This window comes from Chrysemys picta, chromosome 5 (genome assembly GCF_011386835.1).
Source record: "Chrysemys picta bellii isolate R12L10 chromosome 5, ASM1138683v2, whole genome shotgun sequence".
Lineage (NCBI taxonomy): Eukaryota > Metazoa > Chordata > Testudines > Emydidae > Chrysemys > Chrysemys picta.
This window is the reverse complement of record NC_088795.1, coordinates 61366740-61380874: the sequence shown is the minus strand read 5'-3', so window position 1 is coordinate 61380874 and position 14135 is coordinate 61366740.

The following is a 14135-nucleotide window of genomic DNA, read 5'->3' as shown; positions in this document are numbered from 1 at the left end:
ACCAGCAGTTTTGGGTATCTGCCCTACTTTTGATGGTTTGCCATGACCCACTCCAGACAGTGTGACAACCGTTTTCAAGATGTATTTGTTCAGAGAGGTCTGTGTGTACAGTTTATTTTTTCTCTAAGTAGAAACAAAGAATAAATCTCTTAATTAATAAAAGCAGATTTTTAATGCCTGTTTAAAAAATAAAATGTCTTTGGCCAACTTTCCCCATAGTATTCAGGTCCTCTTTCACCTCAAATCTCCTATTCATTTATGTTAAGTATGAAAATCATTGTATCAGTCCTGCTAAGTTTCTCCTCCAGCCTGTTTATTTTTCTTGCTCTTCTTTGACCTTCCTTCATTTTATCAATATCTTCCTTGTAATGAGGTGTTTGGGTCTGGACACAATATACCAAGTGTAGGTACATTACGAACACAGTGATGGACAGCTGTGTCTTTGTTCTGTAATGCAATCCCTCTGCATGTGTCTACTATTATAGCTGCAAAAAAACTAGCTCAGGAGATCAACCCCCTGCAGAAAAGTACTTTCTGCTGCAGTTAAACACATACAGCTACGCATGCTTCACGCTATGGCATTTGAGCTATTAGCACAAAATAAAGTTACAAAGACAAGGAATATTTCCGCAACAGTGCAGACATATTCAAAATGATCTGGAAACGTTTGTACCAAGTGCAGTGAATCTAAAAGTTCACAATACTTTCTTACAGCTTTCCATTTAATTTACACTATTCGCGTGTTGTGAATTATTTTTGCTCCTGGAAGCTTTCATGTTTCAAAGTTTTATTTCATTCTGTTCTTTTTTTGTCAGGTTATTTTCTGTGGGCGGGGGAATAGGAGTGCGCCTGCGTGGGAAGTGAAAGGGAGACTAGTCAATTTTACTTCCAGAAACTCCAGTGGGATTTAAATGGAAAATATTGAGACAAATTTAAAGTAATAATTCTTATTTGCATATTCCTACTGACTCTATGTCCCGGTTTGCACTATTTCTCTGTCCTTGGTGTGCAAACTACCTCTCAGTTTAGCATAATCTGCAAATGTCTTTGACATGTTGTTTTCATCCTTTTGCAAATCATTAATGAAGATGTTATGTAAAATGGGGCTAATCCTGGGTCTGGAGGAGGAGCGGAGTTTGTTGGTCTCCCTGTATTTAAGGAATCTAAACTTTCATTAAAAATTTTTAAAAAGTAGGGCTGTCAAGCGATTAAAAACATGAATCGCGCAATTAATTGCACTGTTAAACAATAATAGAATACCATTTATTTAAATATTTTTGGATGTTTTCTACATTTTCAAATATATTGATTTCAATTACAACACAGAATACAAAGTGTACAATGCTCACTTTATTTTTGACTACAAGTATTTGCACTGTAAAGAAAACAAAAGAAATAGTATTTTTCAGTTTACCTAATACAAATACTGTATTGCAATCTCTTTATCATGAAAGTTGAACTTGCAAATGTAGAATTATGTACAAAAAAAATGCATTCAAAAATAAAACAATGTAAAATTTTAGAGTCTGCAAGTCCACTCAGCCCTTCTTCTTGTTCAGCCAATCGCTCAGACAAACAAGTTTGTTTACATTTGCAAGAGATAATGCTGCCTGCTTCTTGTTTACGTCACCTGAAAGTGAGAACAAGCGTTCTCGTGGCAGTGTTGTAGCTGGCGTCGCAAGATATTTACATGCCAGATGTGTTAAAGATTCATATGTCCCTTCATGCTTCAACCACTATTCCGGGGGACATGCGTCCATGCTGATGATGGGTTCTGCTCAACAACAATCCAAAGCAGTGTGGCCTGATGCATGTTCATTTTCATTATCTGAGTCAGATGCCACCAGCAGAAGGCTGATTTTCTTTTTTGTTGGTTCGGGTTCTGTGATGTCTGCATTGGAGTGTTGCTCTTTTAAGACTTCTGAAAGCATGCTCCACACCTCATCCCTCTCAGATTTTGGAAGGCACTTCAGATTCTAAACCTTGGGTCGAGTGTTATAGCTATTTTTAGAAATCTCATATTGGTAGCTGCTTTGCGTTTTGTCAAATCTGCAGTGAAAGTGTTCTTAAAATGAACAACGTGTACTGGGTCATCATCCGAGACTGCTATAACATGAAATATATGGCAAAATGTGGGTAAAACAGAGCAGGGGACATACAATTCTCCCCCAAGGAGTTGAAACACAAATTTAATTACCACTTTTTTTTTTAAAAACAAGCATCATCACCATGGCCTCTGGAATGGTGGCCAAAGAATGAAGGGGCATATGAATGTTTAGCATATCTAGCACGTAAATCAGACATGCCACACCCTCGAAAAAAACACAGAAATTGGGCTTGTTTTTGGCTTAATTGGCTTGTGAGTTGCTCGTTGTAGCTTGTTGCTTTTTTTTTTTCCCCCAATCGGCTCCCGGTAAGCAGGGGCAAGTGGCAAGCAAAGTGGGGGGAGAGTTAGGGTGCACAATGGGCCCACCACAGTCCCAGACTGCATGTCGGGGGATCTAGTCACATCAAGTGTTGGGGTTTAGGGATTGGCTTCTTTTGGCCTTGTTTTGAAGTGGGATTAGCTTGATTTTTGGCTTATTGTGAAAGTTGGGGTGCTTATTTACCGTGTGAAAGTTGGCAACTGTGACAAATACCTTGCAATGACGGCTACAAAAGTAGCCTGTTCTCACTTTCTGGTGACATTGTAAATAAGAAGAGGGCAGCATTATCTCCTGTAAGTGTAAACAAATGTGTTTGTCTTAGCGATTGGCTGAACAAGAAGTAGGACTGAGTGGACTTGAAGGCTCTGAAGTTTTACATTGTTTTGTTTTTGAGTGCAGCTATGTAACAAAATAAATCTACATTTGTAAGTTGCATTTTCACAACAAAGAGATTGCCCTACAGTACTTGTATGAGGTGAATTGAAAAATACTATTTCCTTTATCATTTTTACAGTGCAAATATTTGTAATAAAAATATACACTTTGATTTCCATTACAACACAGAATACAATATATATGAAAATGTAGAAAAACATCCAAAATATTTAATACATTTCAATTAGTATTCTATTGTTTAACAGTGCGGTTAAAACTGCGATTAATCACGATTAAATGTTTTAATCGCGATTAATTTTTTTGTTAATCACATGAGTTAACTGCAATTAATTGACAGCCCTAAAAAAAAGTTTTAATTCTAGCCTTTATGGGTGCAATGATAACTTTCCAAATGGAACTGATGCGGATACAATCTTGTATCTTGCACCATGGAAGATAGGAACAGATTCCATCTATTGCGGCGCGTGCGTTGCTCTAGCTCCCACTCTTGCTGGGAAGTAGCACGAAGGGAGCACTGGTGCATGCAGCAATGAATTTAGTCTCTCTGAGTTCCATTTCAATAGCTTCACTGGCACAACAAGGTATGCAAATGTTGCCAAAGGTAATACTGTGACAGTCACTCATTACAGTCTTTCCCGTCACAGCTTAAGATTTCTGATTATGGGAATGGGTGTGTATATGAATGTTTGCATAGCAATATGCCAAGCTTTCTTACAGCTACATACACATAAAAGTGGTGGAAAATCAGCTCAAGCCCTGATTCTCAAAAGTATTTAGGCACCTCATGTCCATTGATTTTAATAGAAGTTAGAGGAGCCTAAATACCTTAGAGGATTTAGTCCCTATTTCCCATGGTTAACACATTGAAAGGGAAGGGACAGGCCATGTCTGTACAAGCTGCTGCGTAGCTTGGCATTTCTCATCAATTTAATTTATTTTGGCTGGCTGCACCAGGTAAAACATAACAAATGACTGAAACCAGGAAATGCTAAAAAAAAACCAAGTTCATGCATGCAATGAATTTCTCTCTCTCACTGAGAATCACTGGTTAGACTAGATCTGACAGTCTTCACACAAGCGAAATGCCCATGGAGAACTATAATTGACTAAGCACATTGATAGCAAGGAAATCAGCCACAGTCCCATTAATCAGGGAATTGTTTTGTAATTTAGTAACATCTCAGATTATGTAACTACCAGTCACTCTGCCATGCCCTGTAGCTCAACTATTTGGAAGTGTCGTTGTGAATGAAGACATTGCCCTACAAGGAGGCGAGAATCTTGTGGTTTATACCTCATTTTTTTAAACGTTATATCTGCATTTCATGTTTCAAAGAATTTCTCTGCAATTTTGATTTTCATTGTTCACTGAAAAAGTGTCAGGACAGAGAAGACTCTTTGTGCACAAATGTTTGGATGTAGTGATACTTGTACTTTGCACCTGGCACAAACAACACCTTTACTGATTGATTTATTTTCCTTAATAGCTTACATTCGGCTTATGCTAACATCAGCCCTGCACCTAGCTTAGCTACTCCAGATGATGGTCCAGGGGAAGGAATCCTCCCCTGGGGCAGTTTAGCACTATAGCTCCGTTGCTTTAACATTCCCGCTTCGGTAAGGAGGAAGAAATAGGATGCAACGACACACATAGCAATAGATCTTCCAGCCTTGCCCCATGAGTGCTTTAATGCAGGGCAGCAGCATGGAGCTGAGCTCAGGGTCACACAGGGAGTGTGTATCTCTATTTAGATGTAGTGCCCAGGCAGAGTTTGCTCCTAAGTACATACTCTCCCTCCTTTAGCCTGTGTTTACAAAGGAGTATGTCGGCACTGCAATGTAAGCCCAGGGTTAGTGAGCCTCAAGTCCATGGACAATGGGTTTGAAAACCGAGGACTTGAGTGTCTCGATTCATTGGTGATCGTAGGTTACAAAATTTTGAGCCCAGGACCCACACCCAGGCTACCGTGTCCACACTGCGATGAGCAGCCCTGAGTCAAACTACCATAACCCAGGCTTCCTAGCACCCTCCTGAAATGTGGCTGCTCTAGTCCTTTGTTCATAGGTGTGGGTGTGTCCTGTGGGAAAACTTGATCATGCAGCCCAAATGTTACATCCTGCCAAGCTGTCTTTTGGGTCTGCATGTGCCTGGAAACCAGAGCCAGCAACATGGCAGAATCACCATTTGAAGAACTTCTCTTGCTTGGGCTTTCACACTCCCGTTTCTGAAAAAGAGCAGAGTTTCTATGAGCCTTTGGTGGACATTTCAGCAGCTTTTTCTGACCTCCGGAATGCATCTGACAGAGGAGGAGGAGGAGGACAATACAGACATGGCGGGTTCAAACTGGCTGATGATGTTCATGACTCTCAGTATAGACACTGATGCCCTTTACATAGACCAGCACTTCTAGAGCAGGGCCAAAAGCACAGACGAAGGTGTATGTGTGTGGGGGGGCGATTCATATTATTATGCAGACCTGGGAGGAACAGCAGTGGGTCCAGAACTTCTGGAGCTCTGTGACCAGCTTGCCCTGACCCTCCAGTGTCATGACACATGCATGAGGGTGGCCATACAGGTTCAGAAGCAGATTGCTAAAACCATCTGGAAGCTGGCTACCCTGGACTGCTACAGTTCTGATTCTAACCAGCAGGGTCGGCTCCAGGCACCAGCCGACCAAGCATGCGCTTGGGGCGGCATCTTGTAAGGGGCGGCCAATCTTGGGGTGGCAGGGGGCTCTCGGGTTTTTTGTTTTGTCGGGGCGGCGCTCGGGGGGTGGGTTGTTTTTGTTTCAGGGGCATGGCATGGTGCAGCGCTGTGGGGGTGTTTCGGCTGCGTGGCACTGGGGGGGGGTGTTTCTGTGGGGCGGCACTTGGGGGGTGTTTCTGCGGGACGGCACGGCACTGGGTGTGTGTGTTTTGTTGGCACGGCGTTGGAGGGGGTGTTTCGGTGGCGTGGCGCTGGGGGGGGTGTTTTGGCAGCACGGTGCGGCGCTCGGGGGGGTGTTTTGGGGGTGACGCAGCACTGGGGAGGTGTTTCGGGGGGGGTGCTCTTTTTTTTTTTTTTGCTTGGGGCAGCAAAAAAGTTAGACCTGGCCCAGCTAACCAGATTGGTGTTGGAAAGTCAACTGTGGAGGTTTATGAGGCAATCAGGCATATGGCTTACTCCAAGGTGGTGAACATAAACAATATTCCTGAAGTAATTGCTGGCTTTGAGCAAATGGGATTTCCAGACTGGGCTGGAGCAGGGCCGGCTCTTTTTTGCTGCCCCAAGCAGCAGAAAAAAGCGCCGCCCCGCCAAGCGCCGCACTGCCGGAATCCCCTCCCCCCCCGAGTGCCGCGCCCCGCACTGCCTCCCTGCCGAACGCCGCCGGAAGCCCCCCCCCGAGCGCCGCGCCCCATGCTGCCCCCCCGCCGAGAGCCGCCGGAACCCCCCCCGAGCGCTGCGCCCTGCGCCGCCCCCCCACCGAGCGCCATGCCGCCAGAGCCCGCCCCACCCGCTGAGCACCGCGCTGCCAGAGCTCCCCCCACCCGCTGAGCACCGCGCTGCCAGAGCTCCCCCCCTGAGCGCCGTGGCCCGCGCCGCCCTCCCACCGGAGCACCTCCCCCCCCGCGCTGTCCCCCGCCACCTTAAGATTGGCTGCCCCTTACCAGGAGCCGCCCCAAGCATGTGCTTGGTTGCCTGGTGCCTGGAGCCAGCCCTGGGCTGGGGCCACTGATGGGACTCACATGCCCATAGGTTGCCCTCCTCAGAGAGCAAGGAGTACATAAACCTCAAAGGCAGACCCTTGTGGACCACAGAGGCTGATTTATGCAAGTCAGTGTGGGCTGCAATGGAAAAGTTCATGATGCCAAGATTTTCTGCTAACCAGAAATCTACATTCATGGATAGGCTGGGACACTATCCCCACCAAAGAACATTGTCATAAATGTAGTTACTATCCACACTGTTATTCTGGGGGAACCCGTCGATCCCATTCTTCTTTAGCTTAAGTAACCATATCCTGATCTCAGAAGGCCTGGCTAAAGAAAGTTTAATTACACTCTCAGCTGGTGTAGAATAGTGGTTGAATGTTTGTTTGACCGACTGAAATCCTGCTGGTGCTCTCTACAGACCCATTTGGATTCCAGTGTCATCAGTGCTGTCTGCACTATTGTGGCTTGCTATTCTCTTCATATCTTTGTGAAGCCAGAGGTGAGCCATATGCCTCTGAATGGACCTATGACAGTAATGGATTGCTGAACCAGTACACTCAGCCAGAAAGAGCACCTATCACAGCTGGAGCAGAAAGCTCCCGCACAACAGAAATCAGGGATGCTGTGTGGACTTGTAGGGGCAAAGAATAGTATGATTATGAATGTGTTTATACAGCAATGTTTACAGTAAATAAGGTACTGCCACATCACACAACAAAATGGGGGCACTGTCATTGTCTGCAGAGAATGGTGGGGCAAATTGATTGTCAAGAATTGTTATTATGGATGCGCTGACTGCTTATGAAATGGGGGGAACTGTGGCATATACTTGATAGATTCACGTACATGTATTGAGAAATTGTGTACAGATGCAACTTACCAGTTGTGCCTTACCATGCGTTTCTCTTTAGTATTTGAAATATACATTATATGATGTGATGTAGAGATGGCAATAAACTTCCTTAATAAAATCAAAGCCCTTTACTTGTGAACATGGCTGTATTCCCCCCCCACAAAAAAACACCCCAAACCAATATTAAATATTGCCAGGCAGGCTAGCTGCCATTAGAACATCCCAACAACAGAAATAAACCAACACTAAAACCAGTAATAAAGTATATAAACCTAACACTGAACAGTGCAAAAAGTGCCATGAAAAAAATCCCCTAATTTTGTGTGATCCCTGGTCCCCCTCCCCATTCGCCTTTCCCTTTCTTATGCCATTAGCACGCACTTGGCACCGCTACATGGTAGTGGAGACCTATCAGTTCCTTTGTCTGTCCTGCTACTTCATCCCCTCACTTCAACACCATCCCATAATACATATTAAAATATAAAATAAAATCTCATCCCAAAATACAAAACTTAACATGATGCTTGCGGGATATCATGCTGATCACACTGCTAATATGTCACGTCCCTTCATCCCTGCTCCCACCTCCCTCCACACAGTTTGTCTGTGTTACTCATTTGGACCCCGGCCCTCATAGTCAGAAGTCTCACTGTCTTTTTCAAAGCCCCTGGTGGAGATACAAGGTAGCCCAGCTAATTAATATATATCATATGCCAACAGAATAGCTCTGGGATTTAAAGGTTTCTTTCTTTCTGTCCCTACTAAACTTATCTATCTTAGGTATTTTATGGAGCTCATTTGGGGGAAGGAACATTGGAAAAATTGCACATTGGAAAACATAATCCCAACTATACATATACATATATATAAAATGATGAGGTCTAAATTAGCTATTACCTGTCAAGAAAGAGATCTTGGAGTCATTGTGGATAGTTCTCTGAAAACATCCACTCAATGTGCAGTGGCAGTCAAAAAAGCGAAAAGAATGTTGGGAATCATTAGGAAAGAGATAGACAGTAAGATCGAAAATAGCATATTTCCTCTATATAAATCCATGTTATGTCCAGATCTTGAATACTGAGTGCATATCTGCTCGCCCCATCTCCAAAAAGATATACTGGAATTGGAAAAGGTTCAGAAAAGGCCAACAAAAGGGGTATGGAACAGCTTCCATGTGAGGCGAGATTAATAAGACTGGGATTTTTCAGTTTGGAAAAGAGATGAATAAGGGGGGATATGATAGAGGTCTATAAAATCATGACTGGTGTGGAGAAAATAAAATAAGGAAGTGTTATTTACTCTGTCTCATAACACAAGAACTTGCATCTGAAGAAGTGAGGTTCTTACCCACGAAAGCTTATGCTCCCAGTACTTCTGTTAGTCTCAAAGGTGCCACAGGACCCTCTGTTGCTTTTTACAGATTCAGACTAACACGGCTACCCCTCTGATACAAGAACTAGGGGTCACCAAATGAAATTAATAGGCAGCAGGTTTAAAACAAACAAAAGGAAGTATTTCTTCACACAGTGCACAGTCATCCTGTGGAACTCGTTGCCAGAGGATATTGTGAAGGCCAAGACTATAACAGGGTTCAAAAAAGAACTAGTTAAGTTCATGGAGGATAAGTCCATCAATGGCTAGTAGCCATGATGGGTAGCGATGGTGTCCCAAGCCTCTGTTTGCCAGAAGCTGGGAATGGGCAACAGGGCATGAATCACTTGATTACCTGTTCTGTTCATTCCCTCTGAAGCACCTGGCACTGGCCACTGTCAAAAGACATGATACTGGGCTAGATGGATCTTTGGTCTGACCCAGTATGCCTGTTCTTATGGACCAACTTTTTGTTCTGTGTTTGTACACCGCCTAGCACAATGGGGTCCTGGTCACTAGGGCTCCTAAGCAGTATAGTAGTACAAACAAGTAGTATCTGAGTGCTTCCTGATCTTTAATGTATTTATCCTCACAACACCCCTGTAAGATGGGGAAGTGCTACTGAAATCAACACGAGTTAGACATGGAGACATATAGCGGGATCTTCAAAAGCCCCTATCTGTGTCTTTAGGCACCTGCCTACCTTTAAAAATCTGAGCCTAAGTGACTTACCCAAGGTCACACAAGAAGTCTGCAGCAGAGGTCATCGGTCTCCCAATTCCTAGGCCAGCCTCTAACTACTCAACCAGCCTTCTTTTCTCGCAATGTGTTTGACTACAAAATATTGCTCCAACAAAGTAAAAGTTGCTTTTAAATCCACAACTGACATTTAATGCCACCTGAAGGCATCAATTAGAGAAAATCAACTACATTTGTAGGAAAGCAATTTTCTGTAAGAATGCAAGTAGAGCTAGGCAATTATTTTGCACAAATTCGGTGAATAGTTTAATCAAAAAATGTCGGGGGGGTATTTGAAATGTAAAACATTTCATTTCAACCTTTTTAAAATGAACCATTTCAACATTTCATTTCAAAACATTTTCAGAACTGCCATTTTGAATCAACATATTCAAAACAACGTTCAAAGCATTTTGTTCAACTTGAATGATTTTTTTTTATTATTTTTGTTTTGCTGTGGTGAGAACAACAAAAACAATTCAGTTTTGGTTGGAAACAAACCAATAGTTTTTCCAGTTTGGACAGTTCAGACACCATACTGAAATAACAATTATTCATTCAGTTCTAAATGCAAAGTCATTAACACTGTCTAGAGACCTAATCATAGTGCAACCTATGGTAATAGTAAGGTTACCAAAGATTTTTGGCATCATCTGCTCTTTATATCAGAAAATAGATTCTATCTTTAGGCCCCATTGGAACTAGAGTAAACAGTTTTACCTGTACAGAGTCTCTTTCCTTTTTAAGGATTCCAAAGTACCTCACAAACAATATAATATGAGTACAATATGCTACCACACCCTCTGTTTTTGTTTCAGTTAGGCTTTTCTATTGACAGCATGAACTTCTAGCAACCCGCATTGCAAGTTATACTTGCACTGTATACCTAGGTCAGCACATAAATTAAACAAATACCAAATAATTTAACCAAGCTAACCCCTTTAACACCACTGATTTTACCTTTGAGAGCGCTTTCCCTGTAGGTCTGGTTGTCCTTCCTCCCCTCTTCTGAAAGAAGTTACTTCAAATTCCACTAGCACCCAGGTAATAAAGTTCACCTGCTCAATTGATTATGTCAGAGGCATTGCTCTGCTTCAGTCCCACAGCTTATGTGGTTTGCTCCAAAGGAGCAAGAGGGATGGTAGACAGCAGCCCACAGTTATTTCCTGGTAGTGCCCTAATGTCCTTGTTTCACTGTCATACCATTGTCTCTGTTTATTGATTTTACAAGCCTGAAATACTGTGTCACCCTTGTTAAAATTTGAACCTGTTCCAGAAAGCTTAGATAATCCAGCGAGGATGCATAGACCACGTCAACTTTATCTTTACTACAAAAAAGGTGCGTCTTCACATTGAGGTACCTCCTCTTTATAATCCATAATACAGACCACTCGGAGAATGTTAAGAGGCTAAGATAAGCTTCTCTATGAGTAACCATCAGCCAGAGAAGTTTACTTCTTTCCTACTAATATGGAAAGCTCATTTTAAAAGTATCTTCCTTTTATACAGCAGAAAGAGTAATCAACCATATACAAAAGAGAAAGTTTTTAAAATAGGAAAAATCCATTATGGCTGAGGCCTTCATATCAAGATCATATATCAGGACTTCTTCCAAATATCTTGTGGTATGTAAAGCATTAAATATTTTTTTCTCCGTCTCCTAATGCTAGAGACGTGTTTGTGGCAACTTTAACTGTAAAAAATATAAACATCAGGGCAAATTCACTGCTGGCATAAGTGGATGCATTTGACATTAGTGGATTTCACCCATTTATTTTACAGGTAAATTCTATCTATAAAAATGCATTATTCTGCTCTCTGTGTTCTTGGGGAACCAGGGCGCAGTATCCAGCCTGACTCATGAAAGACATCCTCCCACCCCCAGTCTCTGCTTGAACCAAAACCAAACTTGCAGAGAGCAGCGAAGGGCAGTTGGAGACACACCTAGACCCCTCCTGACAAGGGTGACAAGAACAAAGGCAACTCCCTTAGCCTCATCTGCATCAAAGAAGGGACAGGGGGCATCTCCATTACCATACAGAATGGAGAACAGAGAACCGCACTGAACCCTGGGACCAGAAAAGCAGGGAAGCACTGCATCATGGGGATCTCTGCTCCAGATGTTAATGAACCTACGGCTGCACACACCCAGCTCAGCAGTAATCAGACCAATTCTAGTAATGAATCCTTGATTGATATCCAAAATACTGAAGCAGCCTAATTGCATTGTGAGCTCCCTGCAAGAAACATCACCCATAGCTAGGAGTGATCAGCTCCTACTGTCTAGCCTAAAGAAAAAATCATCAGTTTACCCATAAACAAATCTAGTGTTCTCCCTTGAACCATTGTATTTTCCCTATAAAAACCCCTACTCACACTCCAGTAAGTGTTCTGATGCTTGGATCCAAACTATGCATCAGTTCCACTGGGACTCCATCTTCTCCTAACTGATTGTGCCGGGGGCTCTGCCTGTCTCCAGCACTCAGGACCCTGAGCTACCACCATCACCTGGGAACCCCGACCAGTTCAAGCTTCATGGAAGTGGTGAGATCCTTCTCTTTCTCTCTCTCTGTTTTCTTTTTTACCTCAGGTATTAACCTTTAATAATGTAACTATGATGTTGGTTTAGGCTCTCCTTGTGTAGTTATCACTGTTATTCAATAAATAACTTTTATGGTTAAGCTGGTTGCTTCCCTCTCTCTCTGAACTTTACTCTGTTGTGTTTTAGCTTCCCCCTTTACTCTGCAGCAACGCTTCTCTTACCTAAGCTAAAGATCCCTGTAGCGCCCAATAATACTGTGGGGGTTTGCTCATCAAGGGGGTTACTACCAGTACAATTGTGACATGAAAGTGGTGATAGGGACGTGCTGAACCTGTGGCATACGAGGGCGGCAGCTTGGAAGTGCTGCTTGACCCAGACTGCTCGAGCTTACTCTATTTCAGTGCGGTACCTGTGGTATATAAGGGTGGCAGCTTAAAAGTGCTGCTCGGCCCAGCCTATTGAAAGTGCTGATTGACCTGGTCCACTCAGACTGTGTCTTTGTCTGTGTGTGTGTGTCCCCAGTTCTGGGGCTGGAGGAATCCAGCCCTGGGGAATCTAGGTCCTGCCGGATAGCTCCATTGGGAGGGGACTTGCAGAAGGGAGAAGTAGACCTCCATATGAAAACACACATGACACAAGCAGTACATTCATAGAATTACAGAACACCTCACCCCTCTAGTTCCCGAGAACAGTAACCCTAATAAATGAGCATACCCCAAAGTAATGGGCAAATCTGGTAACAATGTTTTTAAGTTGGCCCTTTAGTATTTATAAAGATCAAATATAGCTATCACTTTTTTGTAACGTGTAAGAATACTAGTTACAGTACTGGTTAAAGCTATTTAGTTTCTGAAGACATTGGGCACCTGTTTCCTATTTCTGATTATAGAACTGACAGAACATTTTGTTTATTCTCTGGGGGCTTCGTTAATAAACCCACACTCCTGCATATAGCTACCAACTTTATTGCATCTCCCAAAACAGATAAGAGGGGAGTGCCCTCATGCCTGAGAGGTTGACGGGAAGAACTAATACTGAGGAGGATGGACAACTGGAAAAGGGAAGGAGATAGAAGAGGAAATGGGAATGAAGGGAGCAAGAAGATAATTTAAGACTCTTCTCTTCCATGCTCCCCTTCAAGCAAAACACTGTTCTGGTTAGTTTTTCAGATTTCTTGATCTTGGGCATAAGCTGTTTTAGATACTTGTAACAAAAAGCCAAACCAACAAACATGCAGCACATCTGATTTCATTTGCTTAAGTCATGCTGAAGGATACACGTTTCAGAGCACAGTGGGCCTGATTCTCGTTTACACCACTCTGGCCACGTAAAGGGACCTCAGTGCAAATGAGAAACAAGCCCGGGATGTCATTGAGACTCTACTGCATGGCAAAGGAGGTTCCTTTGTATTATGTATTCCCAGGGCTGCATTTAACCAACAAAAATTAATAATGATTAATACTGATACTTTACACATTTAGCAACTTTCATTTAAAGTCCTGTAAGTTCTTTTACAAACAATTATTTGGGCCTTGACAGCCTTGTGAGGAAAATATTACTCACTCTGCATTACATTCGCTTGGTGTGAATCATTAAAGTATATTCAAGGTGAACAGAAATATTTTTAAGAGCCCAAATCAATACCCTTAAACTACAGATGAATACATTTCAAATTATTTCCTTCTATACTTACCTGCCACAAACCTGAGTGCAATGTTTAATGTTCTCCTATAAACAGTGAGGTCACCTAAAAAAGTAAAAGCAATGCATTTCCTCCTCTATTGTGGGTGGTAGTGAGGTGCTAAACTGGTACAAGAGAAACAAAGAACCTTGAATTCAACTCTTGGCAGCAAGAAAATCTTAATGCTTCATTTGAAAAACAGTGAAGGGCAAAGGCAGACATGGGCTCACCCTCCCAGGCAATCCCTCTGCTGTATTGTCTTGCTGGTTAGGACTGTAAGACACCTCAACAGTCATTTTCATATTATTATTTATTTGTATTATAACACCTAGGAGACATACGTTCTGCTCAAAAGTTGTGCTTGAGATCAGGGATATTCTGAGCCGTAGATGAAGTGGAAGGCGTGCTTGGGCTGGCTGTGAAAGTGCACTAATC